General features: G+C 33.8%; 1 long non-coding RNA gene across 1 annotated transcript; it reads right to left on the bottom strand.

Annotated features, from left to right (window-relative positions):
• Nucleotides 1-15,763: 15,763 nt before the first annotated feature.
• On the bottom strand, nt 15,764-16,632 carry LOC126884446 (uncharacterized). Its single transcript, XR_007698041.1, has 2 exons — nt 16,413-16,632; nt 15,764-16,176 (listed from the first exon to the last, which is right to left on the bottom strand). It is a non-coding gene; the product is annotated as an uncharacterized LOC126884446 (long non-coding RNA).
• Between the last annotated feature and the right edge of the window lie 521 nt (nt 16,633-17,153).

The following is a 17,153-nucleotide window of genomic DNA, read 5'->3' as shown; positions in this document are numbered from 1 at the left end:
TATGTTTACTCTTCCTTTTTAAAAAAAACGGACTATAGTGCTTACGACACTAAACTTGTGATAGGGCACTCCTACTAGTTCATTATCTTAACAATACCAATATTGTTTTTTAATATAATACTTTGTGTCCATCGGATGTACACTAGATTTTTTTTCTATTCGGAATAGATTAAAAATATATTGGGATGGCTGGCAAATGAACTCGGATTGCCCGATCAAGTTTAGCGTCGTAACCACTAGACTAGACCATTTCGGCGATAATGATACTTTTGGAACTCTATAACTGCTAAACGGTTTAATCAATTTTGATCATTAAACATGAGTTTGAAAGGTATTGACAAGTAGTATCTGATGAACCCAAGGTCGAATATGATATCTGAAGGTATTATAGGATTTAGTGAACTTGAAAAACCGTTAGAAAAACCGTTTTTCCCATAGAAAATGGATTTGATCATATTTATTAGGCCTATAACTTAAAAATTCGAATTTTTCCAGATATGAGGTATACACCATTAGACGCGTCTAGAGCCCTTCTACAAACAGTTCTATGTATGATGTTATAATTTTGGTTGAAACGAATTTAAACATGGATATTTTGGACAGTAAACTAAACTGCACACACTTTTGTTTATATAGACAGGATATATCAAGTCTCACAAGTCAGAAAGCCAGTGGTGGTGGTGTTCTTGTGTTTGTGAATAAATCAATTTGTTCTCAGAGGCTCAGGGTAACTCAATACACAGTGGAACATTTATTTGTATCTTGTGAGTATATGGGAAGTAAATTTATAATTTCAGGAGTATATATTCCACCTAGCATGCCCATAAATTACTATAGAACTCATTGTGACACCGTGGAAACTATATCGATAAACTACCCATCTCATAAATTATATGTATTTGGTGATTACAATCTTCCGGAAGCTCAATGGTCTAATGATGATTTTGGTGAAGTAGTTTGTCCTAGTACTTCTTCAGCACTTCCAGTGGCTTAGTCTTTTGGTTACCTTCAATTACTTCAAAAGATAGATATTCCAAATAAAAGGAACATTTATTTAGATTTATTGTTCACAAATGATAAAGATGTAGAATTAAGTTTGGCAAGGGAACAAATTTTCAGAGATAGCTTACATCATATCAGTTATGAATGTATTATTAGAAATATTTATAAGAAACAGGATCCCTCTGGTTTATTTTATGAAGACTATTACTATGATTTTCAAAATGCCAACTACTTGGGTCTTAATGATTATTTGGCAGGTATAGATTGGGAGCGGTGTCTGTTGTACCAGGATATAAATACATCTTTGGAGGTTTTTTATGAAGTCTTGAGTTTGGGAATTTCTTTTTTTGTGCCTCTAAAGAAATATAAAACTGGGACGTATCCTAAGTGGTTTTCATCTCAGCTTAGAAATCTTTGTTACCTTAAAAGAGCAGCACACAGAGCCTATGTCCATACCAAATCCTATGCTAGTTATAATGAGTTTTCTAGGTTGCGAGGGGAGTGTAAACGAGTCAGGGAGGTATGTTGGCAACACTATTTTAAGGTGGATCAAGAATTTAAATTAAATCCTAGATAATTTTGGAAATATATCAGAGACTTAAAATCAAATCATTCTCTGCCTCAAAACATAATTTACAATGACAAAGAAGCCAGAAATGGTCAAGAAAGTGTTGCATTGTTTAAAAACTTTTTTGAATCAGTATATACTTCTAGTCCTGTCGCCAGGGGGGTACAACGGCCTTCTTAATTCAGATGGACTTACCCAAGTTTTTTTATGTATTTTGGCCCGTAGAACACGAATTATTTGGGTAACAGTTGATCCGGATGTCGATAAGATTGTTATAAACAAAGAATTTGAGGAATTACATAACAGCGATTTCTCGAAAAACAAAACTTTTTTTGTATTTTTTGGGTCATTCTAACCAAAAAATGTTCCTTCAAGTTTTTTCGTAAGATGCATAGTTTTCGAGATAAACGCGGTTGAACTTTCAAAAAATCGAAAAATTGCAATTTTTGAACCCGAATAACCTTTGAATAAAAAATAAAATAGCAATTCTGCTTACCGTCTTTAAAAGTTTGAGTCAAATTATATCTGTTTTAAATATTTGCATTGATAAGAATTTATTTTTTGATTGTTAAAAAAAGCTATAAACACATAGTGTTTCCCGTGCCTAATACATGCGTTTTAATGCATGCTACATAGAAATAGCCCCGCTTGCACTTCTACCTCTGCTACCTACTCGTTCGATTTTAAATGAGAAATCATTGAAAACATCACTCAACCACTAGCTGTTTATAGCTTTGTTTAACAATAAAATAATAAATATTTAGCAATACAAATAATTAAAACCGATAAAATTTGACTTGAACTTTCAAATGCGGTAAGCAGAATTGCTATTTTATTTTTTAATCAAAAGTTATTCGGGTTCAAAAATTGCAATTTTTCGATTTTTTGAAAGTTCAACCGCGTTTATCTCGAAAACTATGCATCCTACGAAAAAATTTGTATGAACGTTTTTTGGTTAGAATGAAATTAATGTTAAAGCTGCCACCCACCTATCTCTTGGCAGTTTGAACATTTCGTTTAATCGAAAATCAATGTGTATTTTTCAAATAATTTTTTTTTATGTTTTATGACAGCTGTAAAATGTATTTAGAATGAAATAAATTGCATACATTAATCTTTTTGTGTCAATTAATTTAATTGAAAAAAAAATTGGATACCCTGTATAAATAATTATGTTAATGTTTATATTAGTGAATAGAGAATTGAATACCCTTTCAAATGAGCTATCACATGACCCCTATTCTCATTAAAAAATTATCGATTACGGCATCACGTCCAGATTGATGACGTCACTAGTATGATATATATGCCAAAAAATGGTAATTTAAAAATAGAAATCGACCTGTTTCGAGATTTTTTCTCAAAGTTGCCGGTCTACGAAATAATGAATTTATGCGTTACTTTATGGACTCATTGTACATACAAACCCACAAAGATTATCGTTTTTTTTTAAATAAAAATTGAGTAAAATTTCTGAGCTGGGTAACTTATGAATGGTATACCTACATATAACCGATTTTCAGAAGTAGATATGCGTAATGAATTAGAAAGGTAATGATCAATACTATCAGAAGCCGCAGAGGTCGGATTTAAATTTTCGAAATTTTTGAGAGTTTTGAGGACGAGAACGAAAAACGGACTCCAAATGGAGAGGGCCGTAAAATTCACACTCTTGGACCAAAATGGATGGTTGACAAATGGATTGGCGGGTCTTTTTCTAAACTTTAAGATGGAATTTGGCCCATTTTTCAATTCAATCAGGTTGACAGAATCGAAAACTTATCGTACCCATAATATTTTATTGTGTCGCATGCAGAGGGTGTGCGCTACTGGCGAGAACTATCGTTCTCTGGGATAAAAATTACGCTGAAATTAAACTGCCGTCAAACGGTCGTGCACTATAATGCCGTTAACAGCTATGACGTCATTCTTATGATGCGTTTGACGGCATTTTCTTCGGCTGCCGTTCGCTTGGAGGCTGGCCAACTTGGTATCAATTTCTGATAAAGAATTTATTATTTAGAATATTTTATTATAAACGATAAAGAAAACAAAGTGAAGTATTAAAACGTATTTTAATTATGGGTAATGATAAATACATAGGTAGTTAAATTGGTCATTAGTCTTTATTTATTGTAAAACCTGTTGTAAACTAAGAAAAAAAATTAATTATAGAAATTTAATCCTTTCTTTGGAATGGAACCCTGGATTTATGTGGAAATGTTTTAGGGGTTCCTTTTCTTTTTCTTTGGTAGTCCTATTGTTGTCAGGCCTTGTCCTTTTGGGCGTCCTTTAATTGTCGACAAAGCAACATAGTTCACTTGAAGAATTTGGTGAGTGGTAGGAAGTTCATTTTCTGGACTTAACTCTTGTATATTCCCCTCCACGTTATCTACTCTACTCATCTCTTGACGAACCACCTCACCACACAGCTTATTTTCACTTTCAAATACAACTTCATCATTACTTTCAATAATAACTTGCGTGTCATTTTCAAATACAACTTCATCATTACTGTCAATAATAACTTGCGTTTGCGTGTCATTTTCGTCTGTAACATCTATATGTGTACGTAGAACAGCAGTATCACTGGCAGTGTTTTGAGATTTTTTAATAGACCTTTGCTCAAATAACATGCCCGTACGTTGTGCAGCTAAATCTGCTAGTTCATTGCATAACAAAAGACATTTTTTTCTTCTTTGTGCATAGGAACTTGGTGGTCGATACCCTTGTGTGGTCAATGATATAGACATATTATCATTAGATCTACTTGGTAACTCATATTCTGTCGATTCGTTTTCTTCAATCAAAGACGTTAATGTTCGTTGGTTATTTTTATAATAGTCCATTGTCCATCTATGATTTGCGATCATTTTATCAAAAATCTCTAATTGTAAATGCCGTCTCAATGCAAAAATATGCTTGCAAGGCAAAATCATTGAATCATAGATTATACAGTTGCACGAAGAAACAGAAGTATTTGTGGAACCCTGACTATTGGTAATGATGTAATCACCGTCTGCAAAAATTGTAATATCTCTGATTTGTTTAGAATTACGAATTTCTCTTAAAACATTACATTACGTGAAAGCGAACGACAGCCGAAGAAAATGCTGTCAAACGCATCATACGAATGGCGTCATAGCTGTTAACGGCATTATAGTGCAAGACCGTTTGACGGCAGTTTAAGTACAGCGTAAAAATTATAGAATTAATAATAATTCTTTTTAGTAAGTATTTATTATATTCCGGTATATATTGCATACATTGTGTTTTTGAACACTTTTATTTTTTAATAACTGATACTGATACCGTATATACCTACAGTACACAATATAATAAGATATTCTTGTCGCGAACTCTGGACCTGGACGTTGAACTTGACCTTGAATCAAATAAAATACACAGGACGTTTTCACAAACCATTGACTCATGGCATTTACAAATAAAAAGAAATGAAGAAGCTATTTAGAGAATAGCAGGGAACGATTTTTAATCCTTGATCAGGGCCGTAACTACCATTGGGGCAACCGGGGCGCATATTTACAGATGCTAGCGTGTGTAGACACCAGGGTGTTGAAATCAGTTATGGTTTGGAAAAACAGTACATTTACAGATGCTAGCGCGTGTTGACACTACGGTGTTGAAATCAGTTAGGGTTTGGAAAAACAGTACATTTACAGATGCTAGCGCGTGTTGACACTACGGTGTTGAAATCGGTTAGGGTTTGGAAAAACAGTACGTTTACAGATGCTAGCGTGTGTTGACACTATGGTGTTGAAATCAGTTACTAGCATCTGTAAATGTACTGTTTTTTCAAACCCTAACTGATTTCAACACCCTGGTGTCTACACACGCTAGCATCTGTAAATAAGCGAAGATTTGGACACCAGAGTGTTGAAACCAGCTAGCTTTTTTAGTGGTTATACATGCATAGATGCTAACGGCTATTGACATTGATTTTATACCTAGGTACTGCTGTGGAAAAATATTTAAATGATTTAGGTATTAATAAATAATTAAACGTTGTTGGGATATAAACAATAATATATTAACACAAAAGAACATCATAAAAATGTTGTTCTCAAGCTATCTCCTCTTGGCATTTTTATAATTAACTATTGAGATAGGAAATAAGCCACAATTAAATTGAAAAAAACTAATTGTATTAATGTTTCGACGCCCAAATCGGGTGTCGTTGTCAAAATACAAAATACTACTAAATTAAACAAAAATGTTGTTGCTTAGCAAAAAATTCTGCTAATAATTTATTTAATCTGACTCATTTCTATCGGCAATTCAGACATATATTATACATTTTAAAGTATTTTTTAGTAAGCAACAACATTTTTGTTTAATTTAGTAGTATTTTGTATTTTGACAACGACACCCGATTTGGACGTCGAAACGTTAATAAAATTATTTATATAATTGTGGCTTATTTCCCATCTAAATAGTTAATTATAAAAAATAATACATATTAGAGTAATGAGCAGATCCATACCCTTTAGCGTTAGGTTGGTTCTCTGTGATGTTTCTCATCAGGTTTCTGCTTCTTTTTTCCTTTTGTTGCCTCGGTTTTGGAAAAACAGTACGTTTACAGATGCTAGCGTGGGTTCACACTAGGTTGTTCAAATTAATTAGGGTTTGGAAAAACAGTACATTTACAAATAACACAAAAGAACAACATAAAAAATAATAAAATAAAAAATAATGTTGTTCTGAAGCTATTTTTTTGTGGCATTTTTATAATTAACTGTTTAGATGGGAAATAAGCCACAATTAAATTGAAAAAATAATTTTATTAACGTTTCGACGCCCAAATCGGATGTCGTTGTTAAAATACAAAATATTACTAAATTAAACAAAAGTGTTGTTGCTTAGTAAAAAATACTTTAAAATGTATAATATATGTCTGAATTGCCAATATAAATGAGTTAGATTAAATAAATTGAAGACCTAAGTGGAAGAAGGAGGTATGTAACATTTTCTAAAATTTTGAGTTTCTTAGTGAATGAAGGTGGTATGTAACTTAACTATCATATTATGCCACTTTTACTGTACCTCTAAAAAGCTTAATAAGAGATATTCTAGTGGATGAAGGAGGTATGTAACATGTAGAATACAATTCTTGAATGGAAGAAGGAGGTAAGAAACATTTTTCGTCTTTTTCACGTTTAAATTGTTTATAACTCGAAAACTATTAACTTTAGAGAAAAATTACAAAAGATCTTTTTTGTTTCCAATGATCAAAAGAACCTATAATAATGTGCACAGGTGAAAAAAATGATTTTTTAAATTTTTTTTATAAATGTAGCTAAGGCTTGGGTAGCTATTAATAAAAAAACCAAAGTAGACGGAAGAAGAAACGCCAGGTCGAAGAAGAAAGGCCAGGTCGTAGAAGACCGTCATGGCTTAGACACCTGTAGGAATGGTTTAACAGATCCTCTGCATCCCTTTACCGAGCTGCCATTAACAAAATTACTATAGCTAGTTTGATAGCCAACATGAACATAGCAACATGAAGAAGAAGATTATTTTGTGTTCAATTACATAAATTTCTGTAAAACTGAATATAGAGCATTATTTCATGCCACATACTCCCTTCATCCATTCAGATAAAAGATAGTTATACAAACTAAAATTAATGGAAAATTTTATTTAGAAATATATTATTTTTAGAAAAAATACTAAAAATCAAAACAAATTATCAACATTATATGTAAAGGAATGCTTATAGCAATATAAATATAACCAAATAACACAAACAATATTTTCATGATAAAAGTAGAGGAAAAAACTGTAACTGCTCATATCTAAAAAGGTAGGCTTTGTAACATACCTCCTTCTTTCACTTGGGTCTTCAATTATTAGAACAATTTTTTACTAAGCAACAACTTTTTTGTTTAATTTAGTAGTATTTTGTATTTTGACAACGACACCCGATTTGGGCGTCGAAACGTTAATAAAATTATTTTTTTTCAATTTAATTGTCGCTTATTTCCCATCTAAATAGTTAATTATAAAAATGCCACAAGGAAATAGCTTCAGAACAACATTATTTTTTATGTTGTTCTTTTGTGTTAATATATTATTGTTTATGTCCCAACAACGTTTAATTATTTATTAATACCTAAATCACTTAAATATTTTTCCACAGCAGTAGGTATATAAAATAAATGTCAATAGCCGTTAGCATATGCATGTATAACCACTAAAAAATAGCTGCTTTCAACACTCTGGTGTCCAAATCTGTTAGTATTTGTAAATGTACTGTTTTTCCAAACCCTAACTGATTTCAACACCCTAGTGTCAACACACGCTAGCATCTGTAAACGTACTGTTTTTCCAAACCCTAACCGATTTCAACACCGTGGTGTCAACACGCGCTAGCATCTGTAAATGTACTGTTTTTCCAAACCCTAACTGATTTCAACACCCTGGTGTCTACACACGCATCTGTAAATATGCAACCGGGGCAGTGCCCAGGGGCTCCAGGGGCCCCCGGCCAAGGGGGCCCGCGTTTGCTTGGCCTTGCATAGATTCTAAAGAGGGCAAATAAGCATTTTAACGTACTTTCAGTCAAGTTCTACTTCGAGTTTTCCGATTGTAATAGGTACACGGAATATTAATTCTAACAACTTCAATGATCGATTTTAACCACCTGCACCATTATAAAAAATTTTGTCTCAAAATCTCTCCATGAAGTCACCTCATTTTCTTTGCTTTCAAACCACAAAGCAGCTCTGTCTTTTAAATGGCTTTTTATAATTTCTTTGCAGTCTTCTAAGTTCTGCATATGTTAAATGTGTTTTTTACATGAAAGGTACATTAGAATAAGATTTTAATGAAAGGTACCGGAGGTCGTTTTCTAATATCCCCGCCAAATTGGATTCTGCTCTCATTAGAGCTATACACAATTACTTCCCGACGGTCTCCTCCTTTTTGACATTTTCCTATCTCCTTCAATTTTTCTTCCACTTTTTCCATATCGAATTGTAACGCATTCTCGAATATTTCTTCCACTTTTTCAATTTTCTGTATATCCTCAGCAATCTGGTTTACCTCTTCCTCCATTTTCTCTAAATAAACCTTCATACATTCATATTTTTCCAACTCCCAACGACCAGTATCGTTTGTTTGGAAGCACAGAAGTCTTCATACCAATCTGAAATATGTTCCTTCGAAAGTTACTCTAAATTCAATGCATTGAAACACAGATTTTGAGATGTTTTGATGTTTTGAAGTGCCTTTCAAGTCTAGTTCTGACAAGTAACAAAAGTAATGAAAGAGACGAAGCAGCACAACTAAAAAGAAACTAGAATCATTCAAATTTGTTTTGTTACTAGTTGTGCAAAATAAAATCCTTAAAATCTTCAACATAGTCTCGAAAACACAGCAGTCGAATCCTTGGACCTTTTAACAGCTTACAGTTTACTTGAAGAGAGTCTCTTAAAACTAACTGAAATAAGAGGACAATTTGAAACCTTATTTAAAGAGGCTTCAAATATGTGTCAACGTTGGGGAATACCAATAGGGTTCGCTTCAAAAAGAATGCAGAAGACGAAAAAACATTTCGATGAACTGTGCGAAGATGAAAGACTTCAAGATCCCAAGTCATGCTTTAGAGTAACCGTGTTTTACTCAATGATCGACACATTATGCCACCAGCTAGCAGGTACGTACCGAATTGTTCAACCTGATTTTATTTTGAATGCAAACGAACAAGACCTTCAAAACGAGGCAATCAACTTCGTAAAACGTTTTCCAGATGAGTGATGGGGGTTATCCCCCCTTCCGCTGGAGGGTAAACCCCCCTAGACTCCCCAGTAGGGGTCCCCCAGATCACGTTTGCCCCGGGGCCCCCAATATCGTACTTACGGCCTAGTCCTTGATATGAAAATAATAATTGTAATTTCAATTATTAACTTTTCTGTGACGTAAGTGATTTCTCCAAAGAATAATCTTATTTTATTTATTGACATCCAAATTTTATTACCAAAGGTTTATAGTTATGAACATCTACGATCTACATAATTATACATATCCGTTAATTCGTTGCTATAATTCAAATCACATCATCAATAATTCAAATCATGTCACCAGTATAACAATAATTATTTTGATTGAATATCTACCTATTCTATTATCACATGTGGAGAACATTATCCATTGATATGATTCATAATTCATGATAATTGATGGGGCCAGACGTAAAAGGGGTTTAAGTGTTTAAGTGCAGTTTTGATAGTTCTGAGTTTTATAAATTCTAGGAGTCATTAAACTAAAATATGTCTATTTAGTGTCCCTACAATGTACTATAAAATGATAAAAATATAAGGGTATATTATTAGGTACTCTTACTATATCCTTCCTTTTTTTCAATTATTAAAAAAATGTACTTGAATCGGTACATGGTATCGATAAATGTTACTGGTAAAACGGTTCAAGTGCAGATGAACTACATATTACCAATCATTTTTGTCCCAGCTGTTATCCACAGTGTAACTACAACTGGCACGTTGCATAATACTTAATTAGTCTTCAAAATTCGTCACAAATCTAATATTTATTTACTTGAAATTAATCCTGTTATTGCAACTGGCTGAATGACAATGTCTATGCCATTAAATAAAAAAAATTAATCCTGTATGGGTATGTGTTTACACATGATACAGAATACCTACTAAAAATAGTTTTGTGGTAAAAATGGTTTAAGCGCACTTAAACCCGTTTATTACTATTTGTTTTTACAGAATACTAAAAATATATTTGTGGTAAAATGGTGGATTTGTGGTTTTTAGTGAACGAAATGTAATGGCGATAGATGGCGACTGTTGGGCGAAATATGCTTAAGTAAATCGTTTTACCACAAAGTTCTAATACCATTTAAGTATGCGAATATGTACTTAGCGTAAAATTTTAAAAAAGTGCACTTAAATCCTTTTACTTCTAACCCCCTCAATTGTTATATCTTATTTGACTATTTTTGTTTCTGGAAAATCCAATTTTTGAGAACAAAAACAAAAGTCCAGCATAAACTTAAGAGTTTTCATGGAACAAAATTTTTAGATTTCCATAATTTTAGAGAATATTTTTTAAATCTATGAAAACGATTAATCAAACAAAACAAAAAATGTTTTTAAACGCATAAAATATTGTAATATTAACAAAAAAAATGTAAAATATTCCTACTGAGTAACATCCCATTTATTTTTTATTTCCTACATCCAACATCCAAAATTCTTCAAGGCATAGCGTTTACGAAGTGTTGGCAAAATTTTCGTATAAACGAATTTCATATTAATTTTTTCTTAAAGTAAGGTAATTATTAGGATTAAAAGGTGTTATTATTAGGATTGAAAACTTTACCTTTCAATTGCCAGATGACGCTAGTCACCTAATCCATTCACGTCAGTTGCAGTGTGGGGATAAACTCTCATGGTTGATCACTTCGAGTATGGAGCAGCAGGACTACGCCTCTCCGATGATGACTCCAATAAGAGTCGAAAATCGTCGATTCAGAGTGCTGTACTGCGCTCCGTATTCTAAGTGAAAAATAAGATTGTTTTGCCTTCGCATTGCAACTGAATAAAAATGGTATACATTTCTAATTTAATTTTTTCTTGTTTAGGTACTATTTTTACTTCAATTCGTCGACGGGCGTGGCATGATGTTTCCTCAATGCTTCTTCTTCTGCTTTTTCCTTCGCGCCACAAAGTTTCTATCGGGAACAACTCGGACTGTTAGAAACCCATTCCAGTTTCGATGTATGGCAACCTGGGTCGTCCTGTTGGAATACAGAATATTTCGTTGATTTTGACTTGTTTGAAATGAATTTGTGCTTTGTGTCATAATCGACAAAAGAGATTCTCTAACAACTTCAAATATTTATAGAATAGAATAGAATAGAAATATGCTTTATTGTCATGAAAAATTGTACAATTTTATCGACAAAGCTTATAAAAAGTCAAGACAACAAAACAATAACAATCCAATTTACTAAAATTACATAAATCGTCAATATATTTACAATAATAACAATAATAATGAAGTTAAACAGAAGTAGTCAATTGCAAAATTTAAGTAAATTGCAAATGCATAGTCTACCTAGTAATTAATAAGTTTAAAAGTTAAGCTGCTGCATATGACACCCAAATATAGACAAAAAAAAAATGATAATAAAAATACTACTTGTGCAAAGGGTACTGTAATTTCTTAGTTATTGATTAAGAAAATCTTCTACTGAATAATATGGTCTTTCAGATAGGTAGGCTTTTGTCAGTTTACGGAATTTGGGGAAAGATGCTGCAGATTTAAGTTGTAGAGGGAGATGGTTGTAAAGTTTTTTTGCGGAATATAATATAGATTTCTTTACTAACTCAGAGGACGGGGTCGGCATATAGACGTCAAACGTAGAATTTCTCGTGAAGTAGTCATGATTAGGTCTTGGTGGAAAGACATGTAGATGTTTACGAATTAAGCAAACAGTTTCTAAAATATACAAAGATGGAAGGGTTAAAATTCTGTGATCTTTGAAGTAACTTCTGCAATGTGTTGTTCTTCTGAGGCCAAACAGATATCTAATTGCTCTTTTTTGTAATTTGAAAATAACATCGAATTGGGCAGCTGTACCAGAACCCCAAAAAGGAAGACCATAACGAAGATGTGACTCGAACAAAGAAAAATATGTTATTTTGGAAGATGCTAAATTGAGTTCATTCGAAACAGATCTTATAGCATAGCAAGCTGAGGATAGTTTCTTCCTTAACAAGTCGATATGGTGGGACCATTTAAGGTTGCTGTCTAAAAAAATACCAAGAAATTTCACAGAATCAACGGTACTGATCTGGCTGTTATTAAGAGGTAAGGGTTGAAGGACTCCTTTATAAGACAATGCTACTGTTTTATCTACGTTAAACGAGAGTAAATTAGAGTCAGACCAGGTTTTTATTGTAAGTAGATCAGAAGTTATAGTAGCATGAAGAGTTGCAAACTAGTGACGTCATTAATAAAGATAAGGAAAAGTAGAGGACCCAATACTGAACCTTGAGGTACCCCACATACAATGTTTTTGAGACTAGAGTCTGTATCATTTGCTCTAACCAGTTGTTTCCTATCATCCAAGTAAGATTGGAACCAATCTAAAGAAATACCTCGAATTCCGTAGAAATTTAGTTTTCTTATCAAAATGTTATGATTTACACAATCAAAAGCTTTGGCGTAGTCACAAAAAACGGTGGCAGTGTGAAGATTATTGTTCAGTGCTTGATAAACCTCATGTAGTACAGAAAAGATGGCATCAGTGGTGCATTTATTATTTAAAAAGCCGAACTGATTTTGTGATAAAATGTTGTTTTCAACTAGAAAGGACATAAGTCGGGCTTTTATGAGTCTCTCAATAATTTTGGAGAGTACCGGTAGTAGTGCAATAGGTCTATAATTGCAGGTATTAGATATTTCACCACCCTTATGAAGAGGAATAATGATGGCTGTCTTCAGGCACTCTGGAAATTTACCTTTCTCAAAGGAGTCATTAATTAGTGAGATGAGGACTTCTAACACATTTTCTGGGAGATTAGAAAAAATTTTTATCGATAGACCATCAGTACTACAGGAGGATTTGCTTTTGATACTATTGATTGTTTGGATCAGTTCAGATTTATCGACTGGTTTTATAAAGAATGAATTCGAGACCTTTCTTGAATTAGGGAGATAAGCAATGGGATCTTGTTGTGGCAAAATGGTTGATGTAATATTTTTACTCACATTAACAAAGTACTCATTTAGATTTTCAGGGTCTGGAAGGGAAATTGTTTTAGCAGTGTGGGTTTTATTTCGAAGATCGTTTATTATGGACCAAGTTTCTTTTGCAACACTTTTTGAGCTTCCCAAACGGTTATGGTAGTAGTCTTTTTTAGCTGATTTTATAAGTTTAAGATAGGTTGCCCTGTACTTTGTGATATATTCAGTGATAGAAACGTTGGTAGTAAATTTCCTGATATAGAGAAGAGAACGCATATTCTTGGAAGATATTCGGATACCTTTAGTAGTCCAGGGTTTGCGATGTTTTGGCTTAATTGCAATTAAAGGAAATGCTTTATTGAAGATACGGACAAGCTTATCCAAAAAAGTACTGAAATTATTATCCACGTCCATAGCAGGAAAGCGCCACTCAGAGGTTAAGCATAAATTTTGGAAATTACGAAAGTTCCGGGTGGAAAAAATCCTGCCTAAACGTCGGGTTTTCGAGGAGGGTTTGCTCAAGATATTAAACTTCGTATAAACTGCTTCATGATCAGATAGTCCAGCATTAATAATTGTAGAGTGGACATCGAGGGGTGAAAAATCTGAGACAGTATAATCAATTATGGTAGATGAAGTTTTTGTAATCCTTGTAGGAGAATCAACGTGCATTGTTAGACCATACGATTCAAATATGTTGACCAAGGATATTTGTGTAGCACTAGCAGCAGCATAATCAATGTTAAAGTCCCCGCATAAAATGTTTCTACTTTTATGGGGCAGGTCATCTAACAAATTTAGCAGGTTCTGAAAAAATAGTTCCACGGAGGAGTTAGGTGATCTATAAATGCAAATAATATAAAGATTAAGATTCTTATTGTAAATTAACGAAAACTCAAAGAAGGCTTCACTTAGCAGAAAGTCATATTTTGTTACCGAAGAAAAATCATTGCTCGTAGATAGAATTAGGGTGCCTCCGTAAGCTGAGCTTGGACGATCATACCTAGCAATTGTGGTGTATTTTTCTACAAAAAAAAGGCTCGTTGACTTCAAGCCAGTGCTCTGTAACCGCAACTACCGAGGGAAATTCTAATTCCTCTAGGAACAAAAATAATTCATCAGTTTTGTACCTTATAGAACGAATATTAATCAGAACCATGCTAAAGTTGTTATCACTAAAACAATTTGAGGATTCTAGTCCCTCAGAACACGTCGTGATGTTTAAAAATTTCGTTTTGGAGAGGCAGCGGAATAGTAATTTCGGTGACATTCCCTTGATTTCTGCAGGTGAATAATTCTTTCAGAAGTGAGAAAGGATCTGTAAGCATCAAGATCAGCTTCCACCTCATCTGGACCAATCCCATAGGCATTGTTAAATTCCAGCAGAATTCGTCGTAGATCTTCAGTCTTAGTGGGAAGTCCCTCGGAAGCCAAAAAGAGTTTAATGCTTGTATTGGTAAATCCATCGTAAAACACTGAAGCTGGTTGGTCGTGTAGATAAGCAAGATGAAGTTTAATGGCTTTTAAGATATCCGGTTCCCTTAATCTGGCTAGAAGATATCGACTATTCGAGTTATTGGTTAATCTAACTCTTGGTGGGGTCAAAGGATCCAGATTTATCGAAGGTTCTAAAGTATCCTTCTTAATGAAATTTACAGGTGAATGGAACGGATTCTTAGATTTACAAACTTCGATGGCCTGCTTGTCTGTACGTATGTTTGTGTTTTCTACTTCATCTTTGTTCTTGCGAGAATTGGTAATTGGATTTTCCAAGGTGACAGGACTTCTGAGATTCTTCGGATTCTTATGTGACTCAGATGAAAGCGTTGGTTCAGAATTGGATGATTCTATAGACCATTTGATGTTAACACCAGGTGGCCAAATTTCCTTATTAAATAATAGGTTAATAGCTGTTCTAGATTTTATACCTATTTTGAACGAAGAGCCAGTTGCTGTGTCGGCATCTTTAAGGAGTGTGTAACATCTAATGTATTCCTTAATGCCTAGCCTCTCTTTGATATAGTGCACAACTTGTATAGGGGTGTACGTTGGGGTCAAGTTACTAATAACTACAAAGTGACATTTATCTTCTGTAATTTTTGGCTTTTGCTCTGGACTTGGTTCGAGATGTCGGGACTCTTCAGTTTGGGTACTTGCGGTTTTTTAAAATCTCATTAACAAAAAATTTTTAAAATCTCATACATTTATCCGTATTTAAAATCTCATTAACAAAATGCAAGTTTTCCAAACCTGTAGACAGAATGCTGCCCTAGACCATGACAGACGAAGGAAATTGACTTTCTCTTAAAACAGTCGGATTGAAAAGCTTCATTTTTCCTGCGAATAACGCGACTTCTACTGTTTTCAACACACACTTCAAATCTGGACTCATCAGTCCATTGTAGGGGAAGGGGGGTATGATGGGGTAGCTAAGGAAAATAACAAAAATACAACATAATTACTACGTTTATTACTATTACTAATTGATGGCGCGTTACGTCATTAATCTAACTATGATTTGGTACAATCTTTGGAAAATCAACCTATCACATTTTTCAACAATTAGCCATTAATAAGAACATTATGAAAAACCATCTTGCCCCATACTATGGGGTATGATGGGGTAATGGAATTGGAGCATGATGGTGATGCTAATTAATTCTCACAAAACAAACAAAAACGTGTATTTGCTCCAGATCTTCATTGTCCACCCTAGCACAAGCATTGTGAGCTCAACATCCACAGATCTGGCAGCCTACCCAGGGTTCTGACGATATCACTTTATCTAGGCTGTTTTCATAGCATCTCTCGACCACTCTCCTCTTTTTGTTTTTTCTTGTAAGTACGTACCATGGTATTATCTAAAACAATAATCCAATGTTATTTATTAAGAAATTTAAATTAACCCAGACTTACCACCAATGTCCCATCATACCCCGCACCCAATACCCCATCTTGCCTCAAAAGGTAACTTTGAACAAAAAAAAAATTCACTAATTAAATGTTTAACGTATCCACACAAACAATATGCCATTATCAAAATAAGAATACTAGTAAACAACGATAAAAAAGACATTAATGAGGTGATCATAATTACCTTAAAATAACGATGGTTGTCCTTGCACAAAATTAGATCAACGGAGCGCTAAAACAGTTTTCCGTTTGTAAACAAAAAACGCGTGCACTCTCATTCACGGTTTCTCTTGCAGTGACCGTTAATCGAATAACTCTTCTTATTGAGTTACTGCATGCTATTCACCAACGTGTAGTTTCTTGTTTGTGTGCGGTACCCCGTCTTACCTCGCGACCCCGTCATGCCCCCCATTCCCCTATTGCATACCATCGTTAATCTTAAGGCTCTTTTGGTAATTTTAAGCTATTTTTCTTTTGTTGTAATGTTAAAAGTAGATTTTCCTTAGCCTGAGATAAAATGCAATTTTTCAAAAACATTCGTACTTATTTTTTTCTACTAAGTATATACTTTGTAAGTAATACCCAATCGTAATTTTGTGAGTACCTATGTCGATGACAGGTTGATCTAAAAACGCGTCTTCTGACAACGTTACTCCACATTCCACAAACCACTTATTAAATCTAAATAAGTTGCACGTCGTTTTCTCGCTATACGAAATGCGTCTTAATGCCCTTCGATCTGCTTTTTTCTGCTAATTTTTCTTCCTGCGATCTGCCCTTTTCCTAAGCCACGCCTTAGCATGAAATAATTTAAATATTCAGTAATAAAATTTCAATGTCACTATGTCAGTTGTACCCTCTTTAACAATAAAATGGGGAACACATTGAACGGCACTAGGCTCCGGGCTTCAGTCGGTTAGAGGTG

Source organism: Diabrotica virgifera, chromosome 5 (assembly GCF_917563875.1).
Source record: "Diabrotica virgifera virgifera chromosome 5, PGI_DIABVI_V3a".
Classification (NCBI taxonomy): Eukaryota; Metazoa; Arthropoda; class Insecta; order Coleoptera; family Chrysomelidae; genus Diabrotica; species Diabrotica virgifera.
Note: the sequence above shows the minus strand (reverse complement) of the source record. Positions and strands in the feature narration are given on the sequence as shown.